We start from the raw sequence: 17,741 nt of genomic DNA, 5'->3' as shown, positions 1-17,741 counted from the left end.
GAACTTAAAGTGGAAGTTAAGTTTACAACACAGAAGTCTGTGGTCTGTTTGACATTCTGCACTAGGCATCACGCGGGTATGATAGACATCACGAACATTTCTGTGTCGCACCATCTCCTGTAACCTCTCAGTAAACCTGCCTACTTAGCAAAAATTTAAAAAAATCCATGAGATCAAAGCTGTCTAAGGCTCTCTGAAGTGGACTCTGATGGGATCCAGTAAATAAGAGGAAAAGCAAGAATCATGTAAGATCTTACAGCTAGTAAGTTAAACATATAAAGAAAGAGAAACGTAATGGCCAGAAGTTTCAGGATGTTACTCAGATTACATTACACCATATAAAACCCCTACAAATAAACTACAGAGGAGAGACACTGGTGAAAATTCCACTTCCCTCACCTTTAGTAGCTAGACAGAAGATATTTACCTATTAAACTGAATGAGAATACTTTAAATTACAACGCTTCACTGAACACTGTCATTTGTCAAAGTGGACACTGTTTAGAAAGTGTTTCCATTTAAATAGAACCAAGTTGTTTCACCTGTATAAAATTACAGTATTTCTAAAATAAAACACTCCAGTTACACTGTAACTACAGGCATAGTACACTTTGATTCGAATTTTTCCCAAAAATATCATTATGCTGTTTTCAAATGTCAGATTAAGAATTTTTACTGACATTAGATTTCAAAAAATCATTTGCTTTGGAGCAGAGCGTCACCAAAACCTGCACAACATACCAAAAAGTTCTCACTAGTTCTTATTATTGCTAAAACTAATTATAAGTAAGAAAATAAGGCAACATTTTCATATATGCTAATCCAAATTTCCCCAACAGCCAAGAAAATAAAAGATCCATGCAGAATTATTTGTTCTATTATACTGAGATTTGTAAGTTGTTAACATCTTCCAATCAGCTAAAACATTTTTCAGGATCTATTTTAGCAACATACTTTGAAAGACAGTATTCCCAAATAATTTATAAATACTATAATACTATAAAACAAACAATGGAACTTATTGCAAATCAGCAAACATACCCCCACAGAAAACCCTCAGAGATCAAGTTTTCTCCCACAAACGTACCCAACTCACCCAAATCAAAATATGTCTCTCTATATTTTGCAAGAGAAAGGGACTAAAGCCTTTCCATCTAGTTCACATCACACACTTGCAAAGCTACGGCCTCATTCATAGTCCAGCCAACCAATCTTCTGTCAATGCTCCAGAGTAAAACAAGACAAGAAAGATTTTTATTTCCCTGGACTCCCAGAGCAGTCTTTCATGATGTGGCTTCTTCACTGGCTTGTGAGAGCTAGCGATTAAATAGCCAATTTCAAAATTGTGGGGGAGGGTGGTAAAAGGGAGAGGTGAGCAAGACGTTATTAATGAAAAAGGATTACATTTTTTTAAAAAGTAGGATATTTAAACTGACATCAAAGAAATCCAGAAATCTAAGTTTCAGTGTAAGAGTAGCTTGCTTTAATTTACTATAGCCTGTTTCCAACTTCACTTACTGAAGTATTCACATAGCCTTTTCAGAAAAGTATATTCTAATTATGTAATTTACACAAGCTCTCACTTACAAAAGCAAGGAGATAATGAAGTTGACAAATAAAAAATATGCCAAAAGAATCCCTATACTGAAAAAGAAAAAAGTGCTCTTAAAAGCACTTTTTCAAAGAAGCAACTTGTAAAATCTCAGACAGGATAAATGCACTGCCACTGCTTTTCTATTCATCAGTATATGGCAAATATTATTTCACCTTCCAATATAAGAAAGTTGGTCACCAATTAATGACTGAAACTGCAAAATCCGTATTTTTCCATTTGTGAACTTTATGAGTTGCAGACATCATCTAATTGATTAAATAAAAATCATGTGCATCCTATGAATCTCTAAATTCTAAGCTGATAGGCTACAGTAAAAGAGAAGTATGTCTTAGGCCAGGGACACAGTTCCAAGTTACTGGCTGAACTGCCCAGTTGACTATATCATGGGCACAGGGAGAAGGCCCAAGAACTGCTTCATGAAGGTTAAATTAGTGCTTACAGGATCACACCAAGGCAATCCACACTGAATGCTTCTATCCCTGCAGACCCACAGATGTTCTGCTTATCTTCTCTATTCTCCAGGCACTTCACTCTAAATGAAGACCATCTCTCCTTAAAAGTCTAAACCTCACTATTGTGGAAGAGAGGGCTAATTATAGCTCTCAAATTCTCTGAGGCTTTAATAGAAAGCTTTTGACTAGAATTTAGACAGCACTATTGTCCCAGCTGTTGCTAAGGTAAAGGTGAACTGTAGCCCATATGCTACAGATGCACAGATAATCAGAACTGACCATGTAGATAATGAAATTAATGAATAAACCCAAGACTAGATTAGTGAGTCACGCTTAATTTTTTAATAGAATGTACACAATTGCATGCTGAGCACTTTATTTTCATAACCTGTTGAACTGCAACAATTTCCAATTAATTATTGCTTTTTTCTAGGAAGGGGGTGGATTTTAAAATACAGGTAAGTTACATGTGAAGAGTCACAAAGTGTTTTACCTATGCTGAAAAAAATATTAAGATCCCATGAAATTGAATTATCATCACTGTATCTTTTAATTATTTTAATACTAAACATTTTAAAATATCCTAAAATAGGTGTGCTATTATTTCAGGTCACTCTGTTATAAGAAAGATACAGTTATAACTGTTTGCCCATCATAATTCATTGATGAATAAAAATAAAGTATGTACAAAATAAGATGTAAACCACAACACTGCTAAAAATATATATTTGTAGGGCACTATCTTTGAGGGAAAACTAAAGCTGATTTTTGCAGTTCTTCCTGAGATGCAGGTGACAACACCTACCTTTTAGAGAGGTAGCTCAGTCTTTCTATTGTGAAATATTAACATTATTTCACAAGTCTCAAGCTCATTTTGGAGACTATTCTCAGTTCTCTGCAGCTTTGCTAGTGCAGAAGGAACAGAAGTCATTTGCTTTATTTTCCAAACTGAAAGTTACTGTAGCACAAAGGAGCCACAGAAGCCAAACATCTTTCTGGGAATATTCTGACAACACAGGAGCACCAAAAATGAAGCATGATACCCTTCTAGTTTTACTTATATGCCATTTGAACAGAAACCAGAAGCAGCTGAAATGCTTCAGGCCTCAACTACCTTAGACTTGCACAAAAACTGAAATACACACACTAAGATAGGAATAAGGAGTAGCTAATACTCAGTCTTTCATTTTTCAGTTGGATGCTGAGGCATCTATACAGGCAGGCACGCTATTCTTTGGTAGCTATTTGTCCAGGCTGTCAAACTCCTCAGTTTCTGTCCTGTTTCCCTGTAGTGTAATTGCTAACTGACCAATCTCTGGGATAACACATAAAACTAAGAGGAGGGCAGCTTAGCAGCAAGGAAAAGATCTGTTCCTGTGTCAAGAGGTTGTTCACCTCCACAAAAAAATAAACTCTTCACATTAAACTCTCGGGACATCATTCTGCGATACTTCTCAATTCATAATACTTTTTTCAGTATTCATAATACTTTTAACAGTTGCCACGGGAGACCATAAATTAGAGCCTGCAGAACCACAAGTGGCCTTCCCAGGCCACATGTTTGACATTACTGTCTGCACGTTCTGGCACACATGATAATATTTGTGTCTAAGATGCAAATTTATACCGACAGTAATATTCTGTATAGTACCAAACTGCTATCTCACATAATCCAATATTCACTTACATTTGTGTTTTCCAGGTTCATATTACAAGGAACTCGAGCTCCCCCCACTGCTAATTATTCCTACTATTTACTCAAAACAAACATCCTCTTCTAAGACGCTGACTGTCAAGTAGGTATTCCTGATTTCTAAAAGATTTTAAGGCAAATTCTCAAACACAAATCTGTGCATTTTGGTGGACAACTATCTGAGTTATTAACCAACCAAATATATAAGCATTTTACAAAGATATTAAAAAAAAAACTTTTAAGTTATCTGAAGTTAATTACACACCACTGATGAGTGTGTTAGTAAGCTAAATAAGTGCTGAATTTATTAAACTATGTTCAGAGTTCAGAGAGTTACTGCAAAGAAAGCACAAGTGCGAGCCCACCACTACACCTTAACAATTAGCACTCCAGACCATAACCTGCCCCCACCCCATTCCTCCAAAATAGGAACACCTCTAACTTACCAAGATTTATGAAATGCTTAACAATGATTATGACAAAACACAAATTAACCACAGAACAAAACTAACCAACTATGATAGGATTATAAAGCTATTGTTGGTCTTAATGGGGTAAATCTAACCTAAAAATGATAATACATTATTTAAAGAAAAAAAACCAGGTTTTTCATCTTGCGTGCACCAAGAGTATTTACTACTGTAATCACTGAGTTCCTTAAATAAATATTTTACTGTATTTGAATACCCTAAGACTTAGGAACTCAGCTATTAAAGCCCTTGTTATTTCTTATTTCAGGAAGCAAATACGTTGATATCGGTCAATTTCAAGTAATCATATATTGCAAACCCATTGAACAATCCACTTGCAGAAGTATAACTTTAAAGCAATATTTGACAAACAATTCCATTAACGAACCTTCATATAACTTGATATACAGAATATTTCTTCATTATAATCATATACATGAAACTAAATGGAATTCTTTCTATCAAGGTGGATGTCATTTTGCTAATATAACCTCTGGATGTCATTTTGCTAATATAACCTCTGTCTTATGTACAGTAAGTTTAATGTTTTTGGTAATTATGAATGCTATTTGATGTTATTTCCATAGGGTCACCTTTAAAACTAAAGTATGTCTATTTTCTAATTTTTGTTTGTTTTTCATTACAAAATAGCATAAGTATGTAAGCATCATCATAAAACTGATAAGATTTTTCTGTTCTTGTTTAAAATAGTTATCTGCTTTATCTATAACAGGCTTTATGATATCTTCTATCAGGATGTCAAAATTAGTGTGTGTTACAATGAGGATTTCACCCATTTTTACTGTCCTTCCCAAAACACTTGTTCAACTTTACACCTGTATCAACAATTAGGTGCAGGAAGGAGACCCTAAATGGTGTTGTTTCGGACAAATACTATTTCCTCCCAAAATTTCCACAGGGTTACATGGAGTATCAGCCACTCTTGGGCAAGTTGATTAGACTCTCTAGTTAACTGTGCATCAGCTGACTTTCAATAACTGTACCTAAGGCCCATGAAAAATGCAAATTAATCCAACCTTCCTTAGCCAGCAATGAAACAGGGTTAAATTAACCCAAGTTATTTGCAATTGCCACAGGCTACATATACACAATAGAACATTCACTGTAATTGAGCATGCAATAACTTCAAATTATCAGGACTTAACAAGTCATGTTGAATTCTCAGAAATCCATCTACAAAGAGTTTTATAAGACTTCATTAACTAATTGTTTATCAAGATGTGATTAAAAATTTGCTTAATTTCATGACATCATGTGTCTATTTGGAGCCTAGGAAAAAAGATTCATCAGGAATAAACACAAACATTCACAGGAAAAGAGAGAATTCCTCTTCCAAAGTCTCTAATTCAATACAATCATTCAGCATGCCATTAAATGAAATAAGTACCTTTCATTATTCTTTCCCCAGGTTGCAGGCTAAGGTTATAGTGTGAGAGTGTTTACTTTACAGTAGTAAGATGGCTTAAGTAACAATATTTAGCAAAGTACAGACAAACCAGCCTTTAAACCATATAATTTTTATTGCAATTCCTCAAATACTTTAATTACATTTTCCATGGTAAAAATAAATTATCTATTTTTGCAAATAATAAAATTTTACATCATGCACTAAATTTTACATCATGCTTGATAGAATGCCAGAGAGAATTACTCCAGTGAGTAAACAGGCAGAGTCATAACTCTAAATAATCTTTTATAATAGTGACCGTAGAGTGCACAGTGTGTTCCTACAACTCTCTAAGTCATTAGTCACCTAAATTATCACTGGGAAAGTTCACCTACAAGTTTGCTTCAGTATATGTCAGACCTGCCATTATTTTTGCAGATCTAAGCAGCTCAACACCTGTTTTACACGTAAGCCTAGGCAAGATCTTCAGAGTAGGAAAGTCCAGTCACATACATGCTTTGAATACACCTAATATACAAAACCGACTACTCTGCATTGCGCATTAGCCACTGCCTCCAACACTTTACTCAAAATCTCAGCAGGACAGAGGAAGAACCCTGGCTCGGGGTATCAAACAGAGATTCTGAAATGCTCCTTAGTAGCAGGACGTTCAAGATGCATTTGTCACTATCCACTAGAGTCTTCAACTGGTGCTAAGACTTTATCGGGTAGTGAGCATTCTCCTATCCTCTTGTTGAAGGAGTGCTACGCCACAGTGCAAAGAAAATTAATTAGAACAAGGAAAAAGCCTGAAGGAGAGAATATGATTATCAAAATAAAGTGATTTAGACTGCCTTCCAAGATGTAAAAATCTTGCCAATGTTTTCTACTGACTAACCAACATGGATTCCTTACTGAGCACCAAAGGAGATGCGAGTTCCATTTTGCATGCTCAAAATTTTGAGTGACATTCAAGTGCTGACCTTTTCAACAGCAGTATCACAACAAAGTCCCTTATTGATCTCACTCCAATTCACTTCTTTTACGTAGAAATTAGGATTGAAAATTTTACTTACTGCACTGTAACAGCTATTTTACAAGGCAATGCTTAAAAATGTATCACACTAAATGCATATCTGTATGTTAAAATTCTTTTAATTAAAAAGTTACAAATCTGACTTTAAAAAACCCTCTAAAACAGAACACTCAGCAATGAAAAGTTGATATCAACAAATAATAAAACACTAATTTTTCTGAGCATCAACTGAAAGCTTTCCAGACTTCTGCCAGGAAATCTCACATCCCCAGACTGAAAGTCTTTCAAAATCAATCAAAAGTTAATAAATGCCCCTTGCCTTCAGGAGTTCTGACACAGTCCTTGGATTATGTAATTGCGAAACATTCCCCTGCCACCTCCAGGTCCAATCTTCCTCCAGTTTACAGGAGGGATCTGCTCTGGAAATTAATCAGAGGCTATTCATGAGGCTGTAAGGTCTGTTGTATACACAACACTTCAATGCCAACTAAAACTAAGAGAATATGAAAGGAAAGAAGCTTCAGATCAGATCACAGGAAACAGAAAGATGCCACTCTTGGGAACCTCATTCTATTTTTATTAACAATGGTAAATATTTCTGTGTTCCTTTTTTCCTGCAGGCTCTAAAGCCTAATTTGAAGAAGTGCTGATTAGTCATATTTGTAACCAAAATTAACAGAATCTGTTCTATTATTATCATACATATTATGATGCCAAAAAAATCAAGTTAGTTTAAAGGTAAGGTCCTGCAGTTGTTCCAGTCAGACTTTCAAACTTAATAAAGACCAACTTCTGCATCTCGGTTCTCAACTTGCATGATAACATAGCACCCTCAAAACCAGTTAAAAAACTTTGTGGAACATTACAATATTCCAATACAGACCACAGAAAAGCCTATGAGGAAATTAAGACTTCTATCTTAGAACTTAATGATGTGAACCAATTCAGGCAAAATGCTACATACTGAACACCAAAGAGAAATCAAAATGCTTGATCATAAAAGACAGGACTGAAAGCAACCTCAAGAGTTTATCTCTTTCCTCAAGGCAGAATCAACAATATCTAAGGCAAATCCTAAGAGACATTCATATAACCTGTTGTATTAAAAAAAAAAAAGGAAATTAATGAAATACAATTCAATTCATTCTACACAGTCAGTGAAACAGACATCTGTTGTCAGAAAAAAAAGTGATGACTGACTTAGAGTACCACAATGCACTCACAAAGATGGCAAATGTAGACTACACAGGTAATCTGAACTACAGAATCCCCCATCATTTGCTCTTACAAGAAGTTCTCCATATTTCTGAGCTTTTTTTCTTTTACTATGTAATTTCCTCATTGCCTTCAAACAGTGAGTTAAGAAAAAAAAAAGGACAATTCAAACAACGAATTCCTCTGTGTGAAATAATGCTTCTTTGCCCAGCAAATCCTTGTTTTGTACTTCAAGCCTTGTTTTGGCTTCTCAGGCAATTTCTTCTCCTTCCCCTCTCCGGTCTCTCTCAGAACATACTTCCCATCCGTTCTCATCCCCAAACTACTTTCCTTGACTGTACCCGCAAATCCAGAGTGCCCTTCTGTCTTGGCTTCTTGATAAGGCTGTTTTACAGCTCTTCCTTTATCTTTCTTAAGGACATTTGTATGTGTCCCACCAGCTCCTTTATCCAGTCCCCACAGTTCAGTCATTACTTCATAGAATCATAGAATGGATTTGGGTTGGAAGGAACTTTTAAGATCATATTCCCTGCCATGGGCAGGGAAACCTTCCACTAGCCCCATCCAACTCAGCCTTGAACACTTCTATACATGGGGCAGCTACAACTTCTCTGGGCAATCTGTTCAGCTGCTCACCACTCTACTAACAGTAAGAAATTTCTTCCTAAGATCTAATGAGAACCTGCCCTCTGTCAGTTTAAAGCCATTCCCCCTGTCCTAATGCTACATGCCCTTGTAAAGGCCCCTCTCCAGCTTTTCTGAAATGCCCCCTTTAAGTACTTGGTAGGCGCTATAAAGTTTCCCCAGAGCCTTCTCTTCTCCAGGCTGAACAATCTCAACCCTCCAGTCTGTGCTCACAGGAGATGTGTTCCAGCCCTTTGATCATCTCTGTGGCCCTACTCCTTAGGAACTTCAACCTCCTACTTTCCCCCCATTCCTACCCTTCAAACTCCCATTTCCTCCCCATCTATGTAAATCTGGTTCCAGTTCACCACTATCCTTCCCCATGTGTCCACCCTTCCAGCCCCCTGCAACTTCAGGTCTTGTCTTTTACACACTCAGTACTGTGGATAGGCAGGGAATGGACACCAGAAAACCAACACTCTGTACCACACCTTCACTGCTTAGAACTTTGTAGAAAAGCTCCGGTATGCATGCAAAATTTTTTCAACAAAAATGCCTATAATCAGAGAAGTCAGCTAATTTTTTATACACTAATAACTTTCCAATTTTTGGACAGCTTTTCAAATGGCAACAAAACACACATCCCTAACACAAGAAGTCACCTCACACTCAAATGTTAAATTCTGTTTCCCTAAACCAGTGGTGCTCCAACTGCTTGAATAAAAGTTCAGACATAATTTTTAAACTTTTTTTTCTCTATTATGACCCTTAGGAGCCAGCAAACTATGTTTGCTTTAAATGTTATTCAGACAATAAGTCATAAAGGGCACTCACACAACATGTAAGATTTTGGCCTAAATGACTGAAGTGTAGCAAAGTCAGAAGTAAAATCATTGCCTTCAAACAGTGAGTGTCAGCAAACTGCAAGGAAAACAGTATCACTCCTACCTAGATGCAAGGAGAAACATACATTGTTAAAGTCTGCTAGTAACTCTGTTAAGCAATGTCTCAATTTCTGGGAACTGTTAACAGGGTACACTGAAGTTTTGCTATGTTACAGGTTATGCCTCAACATTAGTTTTTAAAGGAAGCTGCCAGGAAGAACCAATCATTACTGAGCATGCTAGCAAAGGGAAATTCATTTTCCATTATTAAAAAAAAAAGAAAAAAAGAAAAAAGGGGAAAAAGCTATCACATCTCTTTAGTTTTAATAGAAATTTAGCAAACAAATCATTAAGCAGATTTTTAATTTTCCATTCAGAAAAACAAAACAAAACAATAAAGTTAAAAAAAAAATTGAAGACTTCAGATCTCCACAAAGCACTCCCCATAAGTTCTCAGCAAAGCCTCATTAGAGTCTTATCAAAGTTTTCCCAGCTTTTAGACTACAAAAAGCAGGTTCCAAATTATTTTTCCACAGTTGTTAAGGTGGCTGCTGTACACAGCATCTGAGGAGAGCCCTCTAAATTTTCCCTCCTATCCTAAATATCCAGAGCAAGTATATCTGAAGAAACAGATAAAGAAACACATCTGAATAGAAAATAACATGCAAAAAAGGCTGACAGTTTCTATTAAGACCTAAGACTTGAAAACAAAATTTCAGGCACAAACTATTTGCAGCATTATCCTTTCTGAGTACCCGGTCAACACAGAGGAAAGACTTAGCTCAAACATGAGAGACGGGGATTGCACTATGTTTGCATTCAAGGAGCTTGAAAAATTACATTGTATTAACAAAACAAACAAAAAAAAGAGAGAGAGAAAAGGTTAGTACTATAAAAACAAGCATGAAAGGATTAAGAAATGTCAGAATTAGGGTTCCTTATACCTACAATTTAGTCCTTTGTGCATTGTGATAGTCATTCATTAAACGAGCATATACCACTTCTTGTTATTCACAGGAACACTCCCTCATTTACAGCACATGACATATATGTGGTGAAACAAAGCAGAGTTACAGAGTAAAAGGAGGTGCCTTCTCCAGCATAGATCACTTTCCTTCCCAAGGAATTTGAATAAAACATAACTAATAAATCTAGTTGGTTAAAACATTTCATATTCAAGAGATATTTTGCTGAAAACTGACATTTACAAAAATCAACTCATCTTAAAAAAAAAAAAAAAAAAAAAAAAAAAAAACACTAACAAAAAGCTCCACAAACTTACTTTCACAGAAAACCTTCATCACAAGTAAAGACAGAAAGGAAAAAAAAGTTAGTAAGACTAAGTGCTATTTATTCTACTTGTTCCATAATATAGTCACGGCCTCTGAGCCATGCCTTGACCATATGACACAAGAAGCCATGAGTGGAGAAAAAAGTTCAAGAACTTCTCTGCCCTACACAGATTAGACATTTGGGCCTGGATTTCCTACATCCCCAAATCAACTCTCTGGCTAGGAATGCAGTAGCTACACCTCAGAACAGTCTTGCTTTCCTAACAGAGGCTCAGAGGAGCCGGACAACACACTGACACGGCAATGAAGTGATCTGACCACTAGGTGCAGAGGTTTGCGTTCAAGCAGTTTACATCAGCTGCAACAATTACGAGGTTAAGAGGGAGTTTTATCCCCAAGAGCCAGAAAACAAGGCTCAGGACAACTTCCAGCAGGAATGAGTAATCCTGGATAGTAACAGTAAGATTTTGAATTTCTGTGTGCAATACTGTAGCCAACACACTTAATTAATTGTTGGATTTGGGTTATAATCTAGTTGTTGTCTCTGTTCTCCCTGACAAAGTTTAAGAGATTTTGGGTTCTTCACAATATGGAAGATCTTTTTTTTTTAGGTTTCCAGAACAGGAAATCTATTCTTTTCCAGCTGTTGGCATGATCAAGACAGTTGAAATTTAGTAGATGTTTAAGGCCATCAGCAAAAAACCATCCTATACTTCTAAGGGATTCAGAAGGAGAAACAATGAGTCTAATATGTTGAAATGTAGCATTCACACAACCACAAGTAAAGTCAAGAAAAACAGTGTTATGAACTTCCTAAGTGCTGTAAAGTAACTCTAAAAAGCTGAAAAATAAAGCAAGTCAGAACACACAGATTTATAAGCTTTTAAAACTCACTAATTTGATTCAGTGTCAGCTTTTCATCTACAAAATGGAAATAATATTTTACAGATGTGCAGTAATAAAGCTCTCTAATGTCTGCGAAGTGCTTTATATTGGGATAACTCTAGAAATTAAAATGTGAAAACACTTCAGCCTTCATGAAAGGACTGTATGTGTACACCATGTAATAGGGCAGCGGGCTGCACAATGAATTACAAACATACATGTTATAACAGTATCCCAGTCAGCTGGCATTTCCCAGACACTGTATGAGGCATTGAGCTGGGGCTGTGAGGGAGGGTTGAACATAATGGTGCAGTTAAAGGCCCAGCTCCTTGTCTGCTGTTTCCTTGTCTGATTCCCTCACTTTGCGGCCTAGCGCTTTCTGACACTGCTCCTCTAAAATGCATTGCATTCTACACACACACACTGCTACCAAACCCCAAATGCTTCAAGTCAAACCACAGCAACAAACCAAATAATTAAATTATCTACATACATAAAGGATTTAGAGATCTCTGATTGGAAAACCAATTAAGACCAACTTATAAAAACACTAGAGGCCATAAAAATTAACTTTTTTGATAATTTTTTTCTGACTTTAACATGAAAACTGGTCTTGGATGTTTATAATTTTTTTAAGCTATTTGTGTAAACCAGGTAGTCACCTTCAAATACAGTATCAACAACCATGTTCAATCTGACTGGAATCCCTTTCAGTTTCCACAAACAGTTGGGTCAAAATCCTTTCTCCCCTCCCTTTTGCCAATGAGATGTTCCATAGTTAACAGTAGGGACAGGAAGTGAGACACAAATCACAAGTCCTGCATAATATCCTCAAACACAATTTCCTCACTTCTAGGCTGTCACAGATGTCAATACAAAGCACTTTTCTCACACTTACTTTGGGGGTCAGAATCAGCTATTAGGAAGTATGTTTGTAATACAAAAAAAAATAAAAACACAAATACAGCCTAATCATATTGAAGATTTTTAGAATACAAGCCTTTAACAACTGTAATTTCAAAAGTACTTCCTTTTTTATTATTAGAATTATTGTACAGTTATTAGCAAGAATACACAGGTATCACCAGTTTCAAGCATTTTCTTGTAGGTATCTCTGTGCCACAGACTATTCGTTACTGCTGATGGGTCAAAATCAGAAGCTAACCTAACCTGTACTACTTCTAATAAAGGCATATGAAAAACAAGATCAAAAACAAGTGGTATGACACTGAAATGGCCATTCTTTCAAATGTTAAATATTTCTAGTGAGCTGTTTTCTGACACTGAATAGCTTAATGCTGGATGATCCACCTCGTACCTACCAGATACCAGATTCTAAAGCTATCACACTCATATTTTTCCAATTAAATACGCCCATAATTGTTGTCCAAGTGTATTCATGTACATTCATGAATAGTATACACACTTCTAAAATAATTTCTAGAAATCATAAATTTGAGAATTTGAAAACTTGATTTCTTTCTTAGGTCTAGATATTCAGGATAGAAGTATTTTTTTTTCTCTTTAGTTACTGTTCTGTTGCTCTGATCCTGTTCTGTTGCTCCTAAATCAAAATTTAAACATTTCAAATGAAAAAAAAAAATAAAAAATTTAATGGTATTCCTGTTCTTCCTTCTTTGTTTTTAACAATTAAAGAATTATCTTTTATTGACACCAATAGACTTCAGGGAAATATTTTTTTGAGACAACTTCAGGTAAAATATTTAAGAAGTGAAGAGGGGAAAAAATAACCAAACCTGTACACAGGAAACAAATTCAAAATATACAAAGTAGCCAAAAGTACAAAATAAAAGGTAGCAAGAAGCACTTTCATCTTTTTGTTAAAATAATTGTTACAACTAACATCTTGAGAATAATTAATTTTGTATTTCTAGAACATCAACAAAGTAACTACATCTCCTTTAAGCAGCTAGCTGTTGTGATAAACAATGGACCAGTACAAACTCCTAACATCAAGGGAAAAGTAGTATGAAAGCGCCACAGGCCTGCTTCAACACATACACACACATGCACACACTCTCTTAAATGTGCTAAAAAACACCATCTAAAAGAAAAATAAGTCCTCTTATAAATATTTCAACATTAAATATTTCTATAAAAATACACACATTATGATAAAGCAATTAATTCAGGATTAACCACATACAGTTCACAAGAAAAAAAAAAACACAAAAGCTGATTATAAATAAAAATAGACAACATTTTACATTTCCCCTTATAAATACACCTATTTTTCATTCCAGAAAACTCTATGTGTTCTGATTAAAAAAAAAAAAAAAAAAAAAAAAGGGTGCTGTAAACACAACCACACAACCCAGGCAAGATAAACTTGACAGGAACTATGTAACTACAGTAGCTCATTTCCTGCTCATATCTGGATATATTTAAAGCAAACCTCCCCAAATGAAAAAATAAGTCAGGAAAGTTCACTACTGTTAGCTTAATAAACCCATTTTTGTTAGAACGGGAGCCGCCTGAAACAGAGACGAAAGAAATGCTAGAGCTGATGTCGCTTGCTGATGATGAAAACTACCCAAGAACTACAACTACTTCTGCACAGTCCTTTCTTCCCTGTAAAGCTGAGTTACACTCAGCCTTCATGCACGCTACAGGCCACAAGAAAACAGCAATTCCGCTGTTACACACTGAGGTGGGGACAGTTAGAGACTACTAGTGGCTCCCTCTGCAATTCACAAAGTTTAAAAATAAAAAGCTGCTTTTTCGAAGTGTAAATGGTTCCTCTCCGCACGTAGGCCTGAGGCCCTGTTGCAAACAGTGTCTAACAGGACCAGGCAGCACAAAGACAGGAATGGGAGATTAGTGGGAGGAAGGGAGGCCAGGATTGGGGCTCAGCAGGATCTTCTGGCTTTTTAAAATTCAAACTGCTCCCTGACCAATACAAATCACGGACACGCTACTGACTACTACACGGATTTACAGCATTAAAAACACGCCTTCTACGTGACAGCTTTATTAACGTGACCCTTTTAAACATGTATCAGGACACGCGGGAGGCACGATAGCACAGTTTTATTTATAAGACTCTTAACACAATGCACCAGAAAGTTACTCAATTAGATACGGTAACCATGTATTACTACAACAAATCTACCTGAACAACTAAAAAACCTGCTGAAAAATGGGCAAATGATGTAATGTTGATACTTGTTTGCCATTTACAAAATTCCTTTCTAAGTGAAAGATGAAAACTTTGTATCTTAAAATTTCCTGCAATTATGTAATTTCTGCAGGAGTATTTTTATTGGTTCACAGGGTGTTTGTTTTAAATCTACCTCAATTTTCAATAACACTCACAACTCCACCACTTCCAGGTCCAAGATATACTTTACTGTAAATCAGCTACCATCTATTTATAAAGACCTGACACTCATCAACAGTCATTTTCGAAACACATTTGACCTATTAAAATGACACCTAATTACATATTCAAACATCATGGACACAAACAGCCAATAACAACCTCGGGGTCTCAAAGTGATATGGCCTGATAAGAAAGGATGATACTTTTTAAGCATTCCTCACTTTTCACTTAATTAAATTTACGTTTGATTCTCAAGTCCTTCGGGTAAGATCCCATCTTCACCTTGGTCCCTTAAATGTCATAAACGCAGCACTTTACACACGATCCCTTGCCTGTTTTCTGTTTGCTAGTATTCCTTCTAAATTTAATACATATTCCTGTAATGTATACAGCACACAGACACTGAGATTGTGTGGAGTACCTGATACAATATGCCTGTCTATCTGTATTTCCTGGGTCTGCAGGTGTCCGTGTTGTGTCAATCATCCTGAAGCACTATTTTATGCTATAAATATACTAAGTTATTAACACACTAATCAATAATATTATTTAGAGATTGAACATCTGCACATTATAAAATCAAAAGCATTCAAACTTTTGAATGTTCAGAATGCAGTTGGTTAGAAGGAGAAGGTAACAGTGAAGAGAGGTGATATTTTTGTTCCAGGGTATATACATTGTCTCTCTTCCCCTATTCCTCCACTTAGTCCTGGCCCACTTCAGAGGGCTATCTGCGCTGGGACCTTCCTTTCTTGCCCTCAGTGAAGTTGTAAATATGGCAAAGCATCAGTGCACATTTGCGACTAATTGTATTGTTTCCTCCTCCTCCTCCTGCTGCTCTTCTCGGGTTGAGGCCTGTCACTGAGCAGCCGCTTCGCCTTTCTAATCCCCGAGCTGGAGTAAAGGCGCTGGCCGGCGGGCCTGCGCCCTCCGCCGGGCCTGGGCCTCCCGGCAGCCCGGCAGGAACCAACCTCCTCCGCCAGACCCGAGCGAGCAGGAAGGGGGGCTGCGAAATAAACACCTCCAGTTGCCACTTACTGCCCTGTACCCCGGGTAACAGCTAATCCCCTCTGCTCCCGGCAGTGCTGGGCCGCTGGGCTGGGAGGCCCGGCCCGCTGCTGGAGAGGGCAGGGAGGGGAAGGGGAGACAAGGAGGGGGGATTACCTGAGCAAATCGGCGTCTGAATCCAACGAGAATCCGAGTGAGGGGGAGAGAAATCCGCCCCCCTCCCTCCTCAGAGGAGCCGCCGCCGCCGCTGGGCCGCCGCCGCCGCCGCGGAGCAAGAGGAGGAGGGGAGATAATATAACAACAATAATCCGGGCCGGGAGGGGGGCTGGCTCCTCTTCCGTCTCCTCCTCAGTGCAGCGAACATGTAGAGCCGGGGGTGTGCGGCCGAGGCAAATCCCTTCCCCCCGAGCCTCCTTCACAACATCAACACGGGCCGGGCCGCGCCGAACCGGTTCCGAGCCGCGCTCCGGGCGGGGGGGAGCGGGGGGTGGCCGGGGGGCAGCGCTGCCAAGGGGCCGCCGCCGCCGCCGCTCCCTCCGAGAGTGCGAGCGCAGGAGGGCGGGGAGGGGCGGCCTGGGCACGGTGAGTCGGTACCCAGCGGGGGGGCAGGGGGAGAGGAGGGCGAGGAGGAGGAGGGGAAGGAACCTGTGTGTGTCTCTCTCGCTCCCTCTCAGAACAAAATGCCGACCGGAAGTGCAGCGGCAGGAATGACTCCCTCCACCGGCGCCAAACACCAGCAGCCTCCCCCTTCCCTTCCCTTCCCTCCGCTGCCTCCTCCTCGCCCGATCGCTCCCTCGCTCCACCAGCGCCGCTTCCGCCGCCGCAGCTGGAGTGGCTCCCTCGCCTCGCCCGGCGGAGCCTCCGCTGCGTGGCTCTTCTCCCCCTCCCCACCCCTCCGGCTGCCGCACGAGTTTCTCTTTCCTTTTTTTTTCTTTTCTTTACTTTCCCCCCACTCCTGCTGCGCGGAACGAGACCGAAGTTTAAGCTTAAGCCTGCCCTGAGAGGATTTGTGAAGAAAGGACCGTCGGAAAAAACCCACACGTTTTGGTGATTATTTTTTGTCTTGCCTAAGGATGGTGGGGAGGAGGAGGAGGAGGACTGCAAAATGCCGCTCGCAGGAGGCAGACCTGGAAAGGCGCCTTAAAATGAATCCTCAAAGGCGGCAGCCCCAGCGGGTGGGACACTCGTCCGAGTTACTATTGCCGCTCATGTCTGTCTTTGTGGATGTGAGAGGCCGCGCCGCAGGAACCGAAACACCCGCGGCTGAAAGCGTTGCCGGGGCGAGGGATTTCCAGGTGGACATACCGAACGGGAGTGGCTTTCAAAAACAACCTTTTTGGACGGGGACAATATTGATGTTCAGGTGAAATGTCCTTCGCTGGAGGCTGATGCTCCACCGCCACCAGATTTACGGGAAATCTTTTAATTGTGTGTTGTGAAGGAGTGTTTGCACAAAGAGAATGTCCTAATATGAAAGACTTTATGGTGTTCCGCTGTACAGGTAAAACTGAATAATGATAGCACAGGATAAAAATGAAGGAGCATTTATATCCGATTAATTAACTGTATCTTTTAGTACTCACTTAATGTCGTTTTGCTGCTCAGTACTTGGACAAAAATCCCTTCATTTCTAGAGGAAGCATTGCTTGTCTGTCGACTTCAGGATTCAGCTGGACACAGCTGTTAATACCCTGTGACATATAAACACACCCTTTCAGCGCTGGATGGATGTTATTTGCACAAAGGGATAATATCTTACACCAATGCACTTGAATCTTTCCAACGCTTAGGATTTTCAGAATAGCACTCTGTCTTT

General features: G+C 38.6%; 1 protein-coding gene across 5 annotated transcripts in view; it reads right to left on the bottom strand.

Moving 5' to 3' along the window:
* Positions 1-17,741, bottom strand: part of NIPBL (NIPBL, cohesin loading factor) — a 158,308-nt gene that overhangs the window by 132,894 nt on the left and 7,673 nt on the right. Inside the window, exon 2 of one of the 5 annotated variants that reach the window (XM_017823616.1) lies at positions 17,509-17,616. The gene's annotated coding sequence lies outside the window, so the exon portion shown is untranslated. Of the gene's footprint in view, positions 1-16,081; positions 16,878-17,508; positions 17,617-17,741 lie in introns of those variants that run through there. The other 4 variants (XM_017823617.1, XM_017823615.1, XM_017823620.1 and 1 more) reach the window with 4 other exon arrangements.

This window comes from Lepidothrix coronata, unplaced genomic scaffold, assembly GCF_001604755.1.
Source record: "Lepidothrix coronata isolate B3197 unplaced genomic scaffold, Lepidothrix_coronata-1.0 Scaffold104, whole genome shotgun sequence".
Classification (NCBI taxonomy): domain Eukaryota; kingdom Metazoa; phylum Chordata; class Aves; order Passeriformes; family Pipridae; genus Lepidothrix; species Lepidothrix coronata.
The sequence above is the reverse complement of the archived record's forward strand: the minus strand, read 5'-3'. Positions and strand labels throughout refer to the sequence as shown.